At 38.6% G+C, this 17,783-nt stretch overlaps 1 protein-coding gene across 5 annotated transcripts in view; it reads right to left on the bottom strand.

Moving 5' to 3' along the window:
- The window catches only part of lrfn5a (leucine rich repeat and fibronectin type III domain containing 5a), a 127,944-nt gene that overhangs the window by 90,083 nt on the left and 20,078 nt on the right, over nucleotides 1-17,783 (bottom strand). For 3 of the 5 annotated variants that reach the window (XR_004326961.1, XR_004326960.1, XM_032500597.1), the window contains exon 2: nucleotides 8,282-8,393. The exons of 1 other annotated variant lie outside the window; for it this stretch is intronic. The gene's annotated coding sequence lies outside the window, so the exon portion shown is untranslated. Of the gene's footprint in view, nucleotides 1-8,281; nucleotides 8,394-8,945; nucleotides 9,033-17,783 lie in introns of those variants that run through there. One more of the 5 variants, XM_032500599.1, reaches the window with a different exon arrangement.

Consider the following 17,783-nt stretch of genomic DNA (forward strand, 5'->3'; position numbering starts at 1 on the left):
CACACACACACACACACACACACACACACACACACACACACACACACACACGGTAAGTTGTCATCTGGTGTTTACATTTTTGCACAGAGCTGTGTGATATAAAAAAAAAGCAAGATGAAAGGCTGTGAATGATAGAAAATGACTCTCAGATGTCGATGTCCCTGTTTTTCCCCTTCTTTTTTTCTCACTAAAGATGGGTGTCAGTGAAAAGCCAACTTGTTTTTCTAACGTGCAAAAGTGTACACACTTGTATAAGTGCATGTGTTTCAGTGCTACAACGATAAGTCAGTTTCTTTGTTTAAGTCATTTATCAATAAAAAAAATGCTAAATTAGGCATGCTTTTCCTGTTTACATGTATTTACTTGTTTAGCTAATAGTTTGACTATTGGATGATTTGCCATGCAAGTTTGTAGAGACAGTGAATCCTATGACTTTGGTGATTCAGGTTGACCTTTAATAGAAGTAAAAAGTCTTGTCAATGTTTGCATGGGTGCAGACATAAGTGTTTTTTGTGAACTGTGGTGATTCTGTAACACTTCTGTAAGTGTTAGTCACAGCCCTGGTAAAGTCTGGTTAGACCAATGCACGGATTAGTTTGGTATTGAAAAATAGATTGACGCAATAGTGGTTGCATGGTGACCATAGCTTGTGAATAAGTTGAAATAAATAGCATTTGAACGAAAACAATGACTATGTCATCTCTTGGTTTGCTCTAGCGTAGTCAAATTACAAAATACTGCATATCCAGAGATGGTATCAGCTGTTTTCCTGTCCAAGTCAATGCACTACTGCTGCTATCTGTTTTCCCACAGTATACACCTCTGTAGTCTGACATGTAAATCAGCATTCAGCCACTTACTGGCTTGCTGAGTTGCATTCAAACATAGCCTCAGCTGGTGTTTGTTGTGTTGTCTAATACTCATGTCATTGCTTAGGTGTGTATGTGTGTGTGTGTGTGTGTGTGTGTGTGTGTGTGTGTGGGTATGTGTGTGTTTGTTCAAAGAGCATGTCAATGTCATTTTCACTGTCAATGTATTAGTATTGCACATTTACATAAAACAACTGATGTTGACAAGGTAAAATACAACAGTAACACAATAAATAAAATACAGAGTATATCACAAAGAAAAATAATAAAAGAAGAAAAGGTAATGATATATTTCCTCAACTTGAAATTAAAGCTAAAAAAGATGAAGACGTGTTTTTAACAGTGATTTGAAGTGGGGGTAGTTTCAATATGAAAGGGTAAGCTATTACGGGCAGCTACAGCAAAGGCTGTAGCCTTGTATTACAATCCAGTTCAACAGCTGGTTAAAGTTGTAGCTTCTGTGCAAAATTACACCCACATTTGCTCACTAAAAATCCGTGTTCATATTCAGGGCACAGATATTCTCTCACACGCTGAGTGTAGCCTCCACTGATTGACCACGCCTCAGTTATACAAGTGCTCTGTGCTGTGTCAGAGTAACTGGAAGAGTAAATGTGTGGGAGCATCCATACTGTGCTCTGTTACTACTGAGAGGGTTTGACTCTAACGTACCAACTAAACTTTGCCAATCTCCTGTATACAGTTAGCAACCTGCATTCTTTGGTCTGCAAAGATAGCACAAATGTGCATGTGTGAGATAAGCTGAGTCAGTGCAATCTTTATTGTTGCTAAGGGGACATAGGGGTTTGCATCAGCAAATAATACAGGTGTAAAAATCATAAACAGTAAAAGAAATGGACAATGCGACCCCGTTTATTTCCACGGAGACCAGTGAAGTCTATTAGAAGCACTTTTCTCTTGATGGCTGAGCGTTACTGCGCAACCTCAAACTGAGCTTGAAGATGTAGATGTTACATGAGCAACCTGTCTGAAAGGTGTAAGTCTTCTGGTAGCTGTGCCAAAAGAAATCTCAATCATTCCCAATCTTGCAGAGAGGGAGAGCATAGGTATACGTTTGGAGATAACATTAGTAATCAAACGTAAACAGCTGATGGCTGCGCCACGGGGGCCTACAGTGCACCACCCCACCTCCCCAAAAAACATTTTTCTAAAGGCCATAATGACTTTAAAGTTATATTAAAATGTTGTCATTAACATGTGTTTCATGGAGGGGAAGACATGATGACTAGTTGCCTATAAGTATTGTAATGGTGCAAAAAGTCAAACTTCAGAGGCATGTTATCAACAGCCTTTATCGGAATGTAAATGTACATCCAAGCTTGGAATGTGTGAGGGCAATAGATTCACTCTCCAGATGGTGCAATTTATCTGGATAGGTTTTTTATTTCTTTTTTTGAACAATGACACGCCGAAATGAAAACAAGCCAAACTGAAATAGAGGTAACAAGGCTATTTTTAAAATGTAAGGAGAAAGTACAGATAATTGCGTGAAAATGTAAGAAGTAGAAGTAAAAAGTCTGCTGTAAAATAATGCCTTCAGGATATTATGTAAAGTATAGAATCCCAAAATGTCTACTTAAGTATGGTAAGTTTTTGGACTTTGCTACTTGATATGTCTGGTACTAGGTGAGAAAATAAAAGGTGAATGAATGTTGTTCATGTATTGTAGATGAGAAAAAGTGGGATGATGTGTTTAGTCATTATTATGTGTGCAGGAGTATGTAGTCTGGAAGAAATCCAACAAGATGGATCAAAGAGAACAAAAACATTTTTCAATGTAAAATCTGGAGACACATTGTAAGATATGGTTGAATCTGGCTAAATTTAATCTAGTCCTGGCAACAAGTCCTCCAAACCTTACGAAGATATAGGTCATTTAGTCCTACCCTCTACGACCCACAAATTAGCGCCCCTTGCACAAGCAGGAAAGGAGTGTTTTATACTATACATTAAAATACAACCTGCAAACAGAAGCATAATTACTTCCTATAAAGTTGAGGGCTGTAAATAAAATAAAACAAAGCTTGTGAATAGCTTTTACTGGCTAGGCTTTTTATCTTTTCACACATGTAAGGATTTTTTGCTCACAGTACTAACAATAAGTACACACACTCAATGGCACATGCACAGGCACACACACACACACACACACACACACACACACACACAATGATCCCAAGCTGCAAATACTCGCCTGTTCTGCCAAAAACAATGTCACCTTCTGATGTACTCAGAGGTAAAGATACCTGAACCGTAACCTTGAATTACAGTGTCTGTGTGTTTGTTTGTGTGTGTGTGTGTGTGTGTGTGTGTGTGTGTTTGTGTATGTGATTAATCAGAGCAGTGTCATTAGCAATGTCAACCCAGAGATGATATATTAGAGCTAAAAACACAAAAAGGCCCAAAAACACCAACATTATGCACGCACACACACACACACGCTCGCTCACACACACACAACAACACACACACACACACACACACACACACACACACACAACAGTCCCCAACTCCACAGTGTGCTTGCACGTGGAGTACATTTAATGGGAATAATAAATGAAGAGAACTACTTCTATTTAGAGAGCTTAGTACGCTGTACAATTAATTTCACTTTTAACTGGCTATCACGGCTGCACACACAGACAAACATGCATGAAACAAACACACACACACACACACACACACACTCACACACACACACACACACAGTCCCCCAGCAACTTAAACACAAAATCATAGTCAAAGCTAATTCTTAACTATGTTGTGTGAAAATCTGGCAGCATGATTGCATATTATTAAATAATCACTTGACAATTACTCTGAACTCTTAATTATGTCTGAACGTATAAAAATAAGCTTGTGCAAACTCACACAAGCATGTGCCCTTTATAGCTCATACATATTCTCATTTTCTCAGAAAGACACAACAGGGAGAGCCCAGTCTACCTTAGTCAGTCTGGAGATTATTAACTAACCACTATCTGTCTACCAAAATGGCACATGAAACAGTGTTTCCATGCTTTAGCCATTGAGGGAGCTACTTCTTATCTTCCTGAATAGCTAAGTGCACAAGAGAACAAACAGACACACTGGGTTCCTCAGTCTGGCTCTTTCGTTTTTCTACGGGCAAATAGACAATCGCTCATTGCTGACACGCATTCTCCCACATGAAGAAACATTTATGCACACACCCACACAACTTTCATTTCTTTTTCTGACAAAGACAAACAGAAAAACACACACATAAACAATCTTTGGCGGCATCTTTTTCAGCCACACCATGTTTCACTAGCAAACTGTTAGATATTGTAACACTTTCCCTCTCTAAAATATAACTAATTATGGAAAACATAAAATACCATGTATTGCAAGGAGCTGTCACTAACAAAGATATTTACAGTATGTTAGTCACATGGGAGATGTGCAATACTAGAGGTGTGACGAGATCTTGTTCCACGCGATATTTAAATGTGACAAGACTTAGGTCTACAAGACATTAGAGTTTAAAGACCCAACAATTCCCACAAGACTATGCATTTGGTGTGGCAAAGAAAAACTTCCTTTTAACATGCATAAATCTCTAACAGAACGTTGGTCTAGGTGGGCAGCCATCTGCCTGGTCTGGTGTGAGAAAGAGAGAAAGAGAGAGACAAAAAAGAGAGCAGCACAGCAACTACAATGATATTAATTATAGTAACATTACTCACAATAGTTATAGCTGTGGGTATAATGGGATGACATGATGAGCAGTGGCAATTATAGTAACAGTAAATATAACAGAACTCTGACTAATAGAGTGCATGAAGGTAATGTGTACACCTTAAATGTGGTGGAGCATACTGTACTTTGAAACAATAACAGAGATACAAAGTGGTATGTATTTCCATAAAAAAAACTCTTCAAGGTCACAGGAATAGTGCGTAACAGTCCTTTAAAAATCCTTTAAAAAACATTAGTTGTATTTGTTGAACAAAGGCTTTAGCAATAACAATTCAGTGTGCTTTCAACCCTGTTAAACAGAGAGGGCCATGATTATAAAAAATATAGAAAATGCTTTGTGAAAGTCTGTACTCCCTAGCTTTTTCCAACATGTAGATTGTGCTAATAGAGGGAAGAACACACTAGACCATATATAACATAAAGAGAGCAAACAGAACTCTCACCTGGGCCAGTCAGATCACATCCAACTACCCTAGCTGGGAGTAGTACTTCTACTCCCAGCTAGGGTTGTGCTGATGGACGATATCATCCTAGTGGACGGGAAATTGACAACTGTGTCAGTTTTAAACTAGCAAAGACACTTGCGACGGGCTTTGCACTGTGCTGCCCCTTAAGTGGAATTTACTGCCCCCCCTTACATGCAACCTATTTGTGGTGATACAGTTTCTCTCTCTCCCTGTCAGTATAGTAGCTTTTTCTACCTGGAGGAGTAACGTATCAGCATGCGGTAAGGTCATGGTCTGTTCCTCGGCTTGGACACAGCGGTCTAAAGCGAGAGAGAAAAGGCATCAACATGAAATGCTATCACACTTTCCTTCATCCCTTTATTGGACTTACTTTGTTGATACTACTGTGTGCGTGCATCAATAAGTAAGTCTGTCGACAATGTTATGTAGGATTATGAATGTACGTTAGCAAAATTAGGCTAATTCACGAGGGTGCTATTTTAAGTGTGAGCTAATAATTTCACATCTGTTCATGTGAAGAGTTATGTTTCTGTTTATTGAATGGGTTATTCAGGGAAAATATAACCAAGAATGTAGTTTAATCTCAGTAATGATGGTATATTAGGTTATTACTGTCACCCTGTTAAAGGTAAACATTCCACTGTACTGTTGTTACGCAGATCACCAAGATCTGATTGTGCTTATCATTTCATCTTGTTTGTATGCTGGCCAATTTACATGACAGCAGAGGTGTACAACTGAACGTTTACTCAATGAGTACAATGTTCCTTCACTAGTTCAATTAGTATTTTGTATGTCTTTAAATAGTTTTTACTTGAATACTTACGTACATTTGAAAGAAATTAAATAATTCATTCAACATTTGGCCCATTATTATCATCAGTGATTGGGTAACTCAGACATTTAAAAAAACATTTTTAAAGGTTATTGTATAATTATCGATATTGTCAGAATCGCCAAAAATACAGCATGATGGAGGTTTACTAGAGGTCCTGTACAGTAATATAAAACATTGTAGACCTACTAAAACATTTTAAATCAAAGTTCAGCTGAAGCACACCCTCTTTTCCAACCTTCTTGTTACAGACCATCGTTATCTCATGTGGATCCCACCACATTTTGTAAAAAACCACATGAAGCTTTCAGGTAGGAGTTGTAGGAGTCATCTAATGTAACAGCTCTATGATGCAGTAAATTAAGTTTCAATTGCAAACATACATGAGAGCCGTTTTATTCTGAAGACAGAGTTCTGGCAACCTGTGCCCGAAGGCAGCACGATCCTTAAACCAGAAACCTGATCTTCCAACTGCAAATCTAATTTTGTTCTCCTGTGTGTGTGTGTGTGTGTGTGTGTGTGTGTGTGTGTGTGTGTGTGTGTGTGTTTTTGTGTGTGTGGTGTGTGTGTGTGTGTGTGTGTGTGTCTGTAGTTTGTTGATGGTTTTGTGTCTTTTCACAGTATCAGGGGAGACTCTTCTGCTAAGAAGTTCTAAAAGCCTCAAATGCAACAGTGACAGTTGTGTTGTAGTGTGTGTGTGTGGGTGTGTGTGTGTGTGTGTGTGTGTGTGTGTGGGTGTGTGTGTGTGGTTTGTGTTGTGTGGTGTGTGTTGTGTGTGTGTGTGTGTGTGTGTGTGTGTGTGTGTGTGTGTGTGTGTGTGTGTGTGTGTGTGTGTGGTGTGTGTGTTGTGTGGTGTGTGTTGTGTGTGTGTGTGTGTGTGTGTGTGTGTGTGGTGGTGTGTGTGTGTGTGTGTGTGTTCCGCTTCACTGCAACATACAAGCTGCTGCCCACCAAGCATGCCACAATGAGCAACCATGTCACAACACCTTTCCTGTAGACTGATCACGCACAGACCTGAACACACACACTTTCAAGCAGTTACTCACAAACACTCACTCTCAACTGCCAGTGTATACAACTAATTACTTATTTCACACAAAGACAATGGTGCACACACAGTTTCCAATCAGTGATGGATCTGCTGCATACTGATTGATTGCCGCAAGGTCAAGTGGAGAGAGGAAGAAAGGTAGAGAGACACAGAGAAAACAAGAGTGGGGAATGGTGTGTTCCCACTTCTACCAGTGTGTCATTACTGGGTAATTATGGTGGTAATGACCCTGTAACTCTAACACCTGTCAACCTTACATACACACCATGTTATCGCTCTCTTTTCTCTCCATTTATCCTATTCTTATCCGTGGGTAGTGATGGCCTTAATCACTATGACTCAAAAAAAAGGGTCTGGGGCCACTCAGGGACCAGAACTTTATACCTTTTAGAGGATAAAAAGGAAATATTTTACTCTGATCATTTTGATACAAGTTCTACATTTTAAATAACCTGGCTCCACCCACCTATGTACTTCCGCTTAATTTTTATTTTCCTGCAATACATGTGTGGGTTTACGGTATATTCTTTGGTTTTCTATGGTTCTGGAAAAATTTGATTTTCTATGCTATGCTAAGTTGACATCACGACCAAACGTTAGCAATTGGTTGTGGTAGATCTAGAGTGGCTCTGGGCAGATCCAATCGTTTTAAACTTCAACAGAGTACCCGCCTTCAAGGAAGTTAATACTTGTCAATGGAGAGTTGCCAGCCTTTCTGTCCAAATGAAAATGTACCAGACTCTGGTAGGACCAGGCTGAATTTTAATACCTAGTTGTTCTTGTTTTTCCACTTATCACTTGAACTTATCACTTATCTTGTAAGAGTCTATTTAGGGAATAAATACACTTTAAAATCCTCAACAGTGTAAAATTGGAAGCAAAAATCTACTGTTAAGAATTCCCAGAGCAAGTGTGGTAGTGCTCCTCAATTGGCAGGATAGTGTAAACGTTTAGTTTCACTGGAAAGCTCCCAGTATGGATGAATGAATGAAAGCCACAGATAGGCTGTATAAGAACACTGAACTCAGCAAACACCTTCCTTGGACACTTGACAAATGATCTGACAACTGTTGTTGCAGTCCAGCAAGAAGCGACGGCTAGGAAATACATGTTATAATTCAGCCCATGCTCGGCCCAGTTTGGCGTTCATAGGCGACTGGCACGTTGTGTGAAATCTGGCCTCTATTGATGGCAGCATAATGGAAGAAAATGAGATGATCAGGTTGTTAATGTGCATTTGAGATTGCCAATAGAATATGAGTCTGTAAGGATATGCAAAATGGCTCAGGAATTACGTTCATACTGGACAAATCCATACCTCACGATGTACTGTACGTCCGGTGCCAACCTTCAGTGACAATGCAGGAAGGGGTGGTGGATAGTGTGAAGCATGTCTGATTTTCATGCAGAAATCGCCTCCCGTCACAAACCTGCAAGTAATAATTGCCCTTTTTTATTAACCGTAACCGTGAACTTTTTCTAACCTCAAAAAGTGTTTAAGTTGTTTTTATCAGAACAACAATCAAACTCAAACCAAATCAAATGATCCTAATATATACATTAACACAGTTGACATGCACATATAGTAGAGAGCAATAACCAGAAAAAATATGGGCAATTGAAAACATAATGTTGACACGGAGCACAAAATGTGGATTCTTGTCTGACCATATGATTGAATAGCTACAGACAGACACTGTGAGATCTTTTTAAAATAAACAATTGTTTTATGTTTTAACCGTTCTATACCGAAACATTATCAAATGTGATCAAATTTGTATTATAATAAAATAGTATATGTAATTCATTCCTACAAAATATATAGTTGCATATGTCAGAGTAGAATTGCCATATCCAGTATTTGTAAAAAGTTAGTCAATTGGAATTGAGAAAAATAAAGCATAATCAGTAGGGTGTGCAAAAAAATCGATTCACATTGTGGTTAGGGTTAGACAATTGTGTCACTGGGGAAGATGATTTACTGGAAGAAGACAGAATTTGAATCCCAACATCAATAAAGCTCAGAAAGTTGATACACTGCAGTGTATTCTCTCTTTTCTACTTTTTAAGTTTGCATCCATCTCCATCCATACACCACATACATAACAACAATCTGACCTTAAAGAGGTACTCCAGCAATATCATACATCAGAGCCATAATTGCATAAACAGATGTAAAAGTAAAAGTTCACTATCATAGCAACAGAGCCTGAAGTAGCCTGACTTTTTAGTCATGCGTAAGTAGGTTAAGCTTCAAAATGATAGATCTTACAGTACAATTCCTGTAACGCAACTAAAAAAAACAAATTTAGTATAAAACTCCCTGACTTGTCAATGCTCACATCTTTCAAACTCCACACATCTGATTTGTAGTGCAGGCAGGAAATAAAGATGATAATGATTACATCATCAGGGTTGTTTTCTCAGACAAAGCTCCTCCAATGATCTTAAACTACTGTTTTCACAAGTTGACAATGACTTCCCATGACAATAAACTGATCTTACTGCAATGTGTGAAATCAGTGACGTGGCCCTTTAATATTTTAATTGTACTAGGTTACGGGGATTGAAAGAAAATTTGCTGATTAGAAATAACTTATACATTTGTTAGATGCCAGAAAAGCACTAGACATTTTCTAAATGTCGGAACAATTGCATGTTTTTTAATTAAGCTGAAAAATAGTGAATATCAACAAAATCAACAAGGCATTTTCCTATGGTTATAATCTCTAAAAGCCTCTGAGAGTTAAGCTTCCATCTCTTTATCAACACGACTCAAGATTAGGCGAATGAGTGTATATTGTTTGTTTGTCTGGATTTGTGCCACCGTGCAACGATTCCCTCCGTCTCACGTTGAAACATCTCAATTATGCGTCCTCACTTTCATATTTTCCCCTGTGTTTGTGTACATGTGTCTCTGTGTGTGTGCTGATGTTATGGTGAGATCCATTGGGCCCCTGCTTTGTCAAGAAACACAGATACAGGGCTCAATGCCAAGACTTACAGTAGACCTATCAAATGCATGTGTATGTGTGTGTGTGTGTGTGTGTGTGTGTGTGTGTGTGTGTGTGTGTGTGTGTGTGTGTGTGTGTGTGTGTGTGTGTGTGTGTTCGTGCACATATGGGAAATCTGGGAGACAATTATGGGAAGACAATGTGTTGTTTTCTATCAGATTTCCACCCAAATTATGATGAAATTAATAGGCAGGGGCACATTTAATAATTTATTCTAACAAGGGAGATAACAAATTGCCTTGCGTGTGAGTGTGTTAACACGTGTGTGCACTCACATATGTGTGTGTTGAAAGTATGAATGACAGCAGAGCTTCTTCACAGTCAGTCCTCAGGCATTCATTGGCATCACTCAGTCTCTAGTATTTATGATGCTCTCTCACTTCCATCTAAGGAAAGATATCTACTCAAAAGAACAGCAACACTATTACACTGAGTATCTAGCTGTCCTTTACGCTCTCTCTCTGTCTTTTTGTCTGCCTGTCTATTGACGTCATGAGAAGCCAAATGTAGAGGATTGCTGGCAAAGTTAACCCATTGCTATTCCCGTTAGCGTCACTTTTTTGATACACACATGCACATGCCCTTGCACACACACACACACACACACACACACACACATACACACACACACACACACACAGTGAGAGTATTTAGAGAATTGGCTGTAAAGCTGCTCCCAGCCTGCCCACTGTGAACTGAATTGAGATATACAAACAGCATTTAAACGGTCCGGCTAATGTGTGTATGTGTTTGCATGGGATGTGTGTGCTTAATGTCTTTAAAATTAAGACATGTATGACATTGCAGTGTTGAGTATTGCAGAGCAAGAAGTAAAGGATTTGATAGAGAGAGAATAAGAGAGATTTTCACTTAGAGAAATGTGGAATAAAGGAAAGAGAAGCAGAGTGAAGACATACTTGAATGAAGCATGAAGCAATTAAACAGCATATCATTTATTTTTTTGAAGTAAAACTTCTGACAATTACTGGGAGCAACAAGCAGAAAAAAACTTCAGTTGCCACATCAATGTAATAAAGAAACAGTACTCTGTGAAGAGGGTCAACCACAAGTGCCAAAGGAAAAAAGCATGTTGTCGGATGTACAAGGTAGTGGAGTGTGGACTGTCAAGGGAGGACACCCATCTAAGTATTTTACTGGCTTTATTCTTTCTTTAACTGTAAATCAAAATATGAACTGAACAAGCTAAAGGAATTTTGCAACATGTTGTAAAATGCACTTATTTGTTTATTTGCAGAAAAGTGGCAAGAGTTAGATGAGATAATCAACACCAGTCTGTGAATATAACTAGAGCCAAGAGGGGACTATTAGCTTCTCATTTACCCATTGGTGTAGTCTAATGGAGAAATGGTCTAATTGTAGTGGGTATACTGTACTGTGTGTATTGGCCCAAATATCCCTCTGTGGGGGGGCATATAATAGTGGGGGGTCTGGGGATGTTTTGAGCATCAATGACTTTCCTTTATTCGGATACACTTTTATGCACCAATTTACGGTGGAAATACCTTTATTTATCCTATGGAAAGAAGAAAAACACAGATGCTATTTCATAATATATCAAAAATATTATAGAAAGTATGTTGCTGCATGTCATTGGACATTTTTAAGTGGTTATATGGAAATCCTGGAGCTTTCTTAGTGGATATACTGTGTGTACTTGTGTATCACATAGACTACACCGCTGCATCTACTTCTTGGCCAGAAAGCTAATAAGTTTATTTCCCACAAAGTCAAACTATTCCTTTAAGTGAAATTCCTTTAAGTGAATCTTAATCTCATTTTGCAATAGACATTTTGCACTTTCCCTTTGCTCTAACGCCTCCATGTCCATTGATGGTACTTCCTGCCTCACACTGTGCTTTCTCTTCTCTTCTTTTGTGTTGTTTCTGCAGACCTTCTCTCTCTCCTCCTCTTTTTATACTCTATATGTCCCTATTTGTCGTCTTCGTCAGTGATGTACCATGATACACTCTGTTACAGCTTCTAATTTGACCTCTCCAGTAAAGCTCCTCCTCCTAAACCCATCTCTCCATCCATCCCATGTGACTGTCCCTCCCCTTCCTCTCTTCTATCACTTCACCCCTACTGTCATCCTTTCACACTTTTGACACTCTTGTTTCCTCATCTCTTCACCCCGACCCCCGGCCCCACATATAAAACACACACACACACACACACACACACACACACACACACACACACACACACACACACTTTACCAGCACCTTATTCTCTCTTTCACATTTTCTTTTCTCTCTTTTTCACCTTGTTATTCTCTGTCCTTTTGTCCATCGATACATCTTCTCAATTACCTTGTCTAGATAGCATCTGGTAGCCAGGCCCATCGCGCACATATGTGAGTGTGTGTGCGTTTGTGCATGTGTGTGTGTTTGTGTGTGTGTGTGTGTGTGTGTGTGTGTGTGTTTGTGTGTGTGTGGGGGGGACCAGGTGTCTAGGCTGTGTTGCACTGGGTTCTTGTCATTCTGGGGAAACAGCTGCAAACAGATAACAAGTAGCTGGCTTCCCCACAGTTTTGCAGACAAATTAGAAATGCAGTCACATTATTCAGTCAGGACCTTTCCTTTGTCACCCTGGGCTCCAGCTGACACAAATGGCCACATGCTGGCGTATCATCACCATTCTATCCAGTCAGCTACTTCAGCATCAGACCTATAATGAAAGGTCCATGTAGAGTACAAACGCACATTTGGAAAAACCGAAAATGGGTTCAAATATTCAACTTTTCCTTTTTTCCCGCCTTGAGAAATTAAACATTGGATTTTTAACCTATTTTTCAAATTTTCTGTTTTTATTCAGAGGATAAGAAAATTATAAAATTGCATCTGGGCTCCAACTATTCAGTACTGCAATGATATTCTCTCGCTCGTTCCATCTACTTACCAACGATTGGTTGGCTATCATCTTGGGTGTGTCTGATGTGTTTGGGCGGGCATTCAAGAAGACTTGGGGTAGTCATGTTGACCCTGAATATTTACAAAAATATAATTCGCAACCTTGTTGAGAATTTTGGTTATACTTGTGGGCAAAACGCCTTACAGACAAACTGTGTCCCGAACGAGGGGGCAAGCATCTCGTCATTATACAAGTTTTGCACAGAGTGCAACATACACAGGCTCATGGGCATCTGTTTGGTTTGAAATGTGCATTTCCAGAAGTGCTGGGTACAATGACGCATTCATTTTTTTTTTTTTTCTCTTTAGAGCAGATCATGTTTTGACGCTGTCCTGTAGCTTACTGTAGTAAATGAACAAAAATGTGATGATGTCCAAGACGTTTTCTGAAGAAGAAAGCTTTACATTTACGAACAGCATTAGTCAGGCATTCTAAAACGCACAACGTGAAAAAGCTTAACGTGGTTCATCCTAATGTACCTAAATAATGATCAATGATTACCAACTTTCTTTCTCATATTGCTCCTCACATCCCCTGAAAACTGTCAAAAAATCTAACACAAAGTCCTATTATTACAGATGTTTTTCTGACATTAAGCGTTTATGCTCCACATGTTGACAGGATTTATTATGCACAACTAGGAAGGAAAGGGACACATCACCTTGTCTGGCTGCTGTGCTCAATGGGGGGGCGGGGTGTAGCGAGGCGGAACAAGGGAGAGATTATCATTGCAGTATTGAATAATTGGAGCCCAGACGCAACTTTATAAGATTCTATATTTCTGATCCTCTGAATAAAAACTGAAAATTGGAAAAACAGTTTAAAGATTACATTTTTTAATTTTTCAAGGTGGAAAAAAATGAAAAATTGGATATTCGAACAAATTTTTCTGTTTTTCCAAGTGGCCGTTTGTGCTTAGAAAATTGAACGCTACGCGGACCATGAAAGGTCCTATAACTTTAATCAAGAGGTTTTGGATTCCGATTGTTTGGTTTAATATGATATCTGATATCTGATATCTGCTATAGTGTTCAAGATCTTGAAAAAATTAGACATGACAATAAACACCTTAGCTTATTTGACAACAAAACTCAAAAGGAATCTAAGAGTTTAACTTCTTCACATACGCAATTAGTACAGTGTTTAATTCTTTAATAAAAATGTAATCCAATGAGCTTATTCAAGATAATAGAAGTGAACAACAAAGTAATACACATTTCCCGCGGGTCAAGAAACCCTGCTTACACCCACTAATATTTGGCTTTTGTCTGCAGTGGGAAAGGAATTGACATTCAAACCCGGGACAAATTTTGGTAGACACAAGTATTTCTCTGCTCCAACTCCCGTAGGCAGAGAGGGAAACAGGACACACATCTAAGATATGCTGATTTTTTGCCCTTTTTGATATAACGCTATGCCGCACATTGCCTCCGTCTGTAACTTCTGTCATCTCTGCCACAAATTCCGTCCGTCTCCGCCCAAGATTTTTTATATTTTTTTTGATAATACAAATGAGTATCAGATATTTAAAATAAGTAAATCAAAGCAGATTTTTACTGTTTACTAACCTTACGAATAGTGTTTCTCTTTTATAGAACACACATGGTTGTGAAACAAAGGTTTCTGCTCTTGTAGAAGCTAGAAGTCTCTATGAACAAGTTTTATTTGGGAACTACACTACCCACAATCCTAAGCATAACAGCAACATCTCTGATTGGTCCAACTCGCTGTTACCATAAAAACGTAACTCGCGAAACCGCAAACGGCTAGAGCGAGCTTTTACCATTGAAGTCTCTGATTGTTTCTGCACACGGTCTTGTACCTTTTGCCTTTTTTTAAATGTTTTTTTACTTTGAGAGTGTTTGTTTAGGTGACTTCAACCAGGTTGCGGAGAGACTTGGTCTAGCAGTATCTATCGGGCTCCACCACTGTAAAAACCTAACCGGAAAAGCCGTATTCCCACACAGAGACGTTCTTCCGGGCTTCAATTGTTAAATGACATAGGCCTATAATAATAATGCCAGTTTTCCAGCTTCTTTAAGTACTGCCATTTTAACTGGAATGTCTACTTCTTTCAGTAATTGCAATTCCACCACAGTCACTTCAACTACAACTTCAACTGCTTCAGTCTTCCAGCTATTTCAATCATTTCAACTGCAACATTTCAGCAGCTGTAGCACAAGTGACTTTTCAAGCGTTTTCTAGTTATAACAAAAACATATCATTAAAAAATTAATAGTATCCATAAATATGTATATATTTTTTTTTATGACAGGTATCAGGCAGAAGTGAAATGTTTTACTATGACAGATTCATAATGAACAAAAGAATATTTAAAAAAAACCTAATGTAGAAACATCTTTGGATTTGTGTCCTTTATGGTTCCGAACAGGGACCAAGCGGATCACTCCTGCTGTGAAATTTTACAATCTATTATCATCGACTACAGAGCCTACTCCCGATAAATAGAAACCTCATTTTGTTACTTGATTCCACACTCCGTTTTGCGTCAACCCAGCAGGAATTAGGTTTAATGTAACAAGGGACAGAAATGGCATAAATGAATGCAAATCACCCCCACTTTATTACTGTAGGGCCCACCTTTCCTTGGCTGCCAGCTGTGGCGCTGATGATTGAGGGATGAAGATTAGGAAACCTGATAACAAACTCCTTACAGGGTCTTTTAAAGCCTCTTTTGCCCTTTCATTCTCACTTTACCACCCTACCAACCTTTCTCTCGCTAACCTGGACTATTGAATGAATGATCAAATTCAATCTGGTTCTGCAATCACTCCAGCATTTTGTTCACGTTCCTTTTTCAGCCTTTATTACTGTCTATCATCCTTACCTTTTAACAAGTAAGGATGGGATTGCCAATGATCCCCTGCAATTGTTTGTCCTGTAATCTATTTTATCCTATTCCTTTTTCTTTTGTCTTCCTCCTTCTAAATGCTTGAAGTAGTATTACAGGAGTACCCAACTTCCATTTATTTATTAACCTTTCACAGGCTGAGTAAAACACTCCATGTTTACTGAAATCAAGGTGATACTTGGACAGTACTTAGAGCTAATACACTTTCAGTTTCTCTTAAAAATTGGTCAGTTGACAGTAAAGAGATCAGCATAGCTACAATTTCAGTTCAAAAGCATTGAGTTATGTAAGTTATAGAAAGGCAAGGCCAAGAAACACCAAAGAAAGCATCAAAAACATTGGGTCTGTATTTCCAGCAACTCAATTTATTTTTTATTTTTGCATGTATCTGACAACGTACCCAAAACTAGCCGACTACAGTGTAAAAAGACACTACATGCAGATCATATGACTTCTTGACAAATTTACTTCAGCAATTCCTTAATAATTGTTACATTATAAATCACATTATTTAAGTTAATCAGCCCCAGTTTCATCAAAAGTGCCTTTATAATACTGCAACGCCTCCCCACCCACATGTCACATGTTTCGTATTTAACTTGTAGAAACAGATTACAAAACATTGTGGTTTAACAAGCAGCCAGCCTATGGTTTAGAGGTATTCTCTGGCCATCAACAGATAGCTTAAAGTTAGCCCAGGTTATTAATAGCAGCACTCCAGAGTACTGTCCTCAGAGTGAAGCTCACTTATAAAGTCAGGCCGATATTAGAAATTTTCCAAACTATCAGTATCGGCATTCATAATGACTTTTTTTTTCTTTTTTCTTTTTTTTAAATATTCATTTATCCGAATCATTTTAAATGATTCTGATAAATGAATATTTACTTACCATCTCCAACAGAAACAACAGTCCAGCCTTTACTTCCGTGACGAATGTGCGTCACTTTGTAACATGCGTTACTAGTATTTGTAACACACGTTACTAGTGTGGCAGACCGTCATACTCTGCTTCTGACTGGCTAGTAGTCCTTAACTAGCTACTGTGCATGCTAAACTCCCAACGAAGATGGAAAAAAAGTGTGATGCCTCACTCGTGTGTGCAATGTGCAGTACAACAAAAATGTTTTTTTGTTTTTTTAATTAAACCATTTACATCTATTCAGGTACAACCTCTAAATACAATTATGAACCTAAAAAATTACCATGATATGAGCATTTTAAGACTATCAGCTCCACAATACTCTCTGCATTTCTCAGAATGGCAATGTTTAGAAAATGCTGTCGTCCAAGTGCTTTTGCGTGCAGAAAATCAAGTGAAGATAATTAGAGTCTGTCAGGTTTTTTTTAATCCTCCGTGTCCTTCTTGGCTACAAGAAACTGCGTCGATGAGAGGAGAAGGTGGTGCGCAATCATGGAGGAATGAATGTGCCAAAAGGTTTGATGTCAATAATCTTTTAGCTTTAAGTCAAAGTAATAGTGCACTGGATGTGTTCAATCCCACTACCGAACCACTGCAGCACGTATACAGATTACAACAACTGTTTGCAGCTGCTAAAGCACCTAAAATGACAAGTTACTAGTTTCCTCATTTTGGATGAGGCATCTGGATTGTCTGCTTAATTACTACAGCATCACTGCATTACTAGTAGCACACAAAAGCAGTACCATACTTGGATCTGATAAAGCCTATCTGAGTGGAAATCAGCACAGATACTGCAGCTAAGCTGCTACCTGGTTGTGGATTTTCCCAGGATAAACACATTTTACTTTAGGTAGTAAAACAACCCTCAAGTCAAAAAAAGACCCTGATATCCAAAGCATCTGGCTATATATTTTCAAAGTGTAGGAGTTGTTTATTTAATATATTTTACACCCTGGCGACTTTTAGACATGGTTTATGATGGTATGCTGGGTTCTTTTATCAAAAATCTCTTGAGGGCCTTCCCTGTCATCTCTCCTGCTAATACAATATCATACCCTATTGTCCTTGTCATTCCATCTG

Source organism: Etheostoma spectabile, chromosome 20 (genome assembly GCF_008692095.1).
Source record: "Etheostoma spectabile isolate EspeVRDwgs_2016 chromosome 20, UIUC_Espe_1.0, whole genome shotgun sequence".
Classification (NCBI taxonomy): Eukaryota; Metazoa; Chordata; class Actinopteri; order Perciformes; family Percidae; genus Etheostoma; species Etheostoma spectabile.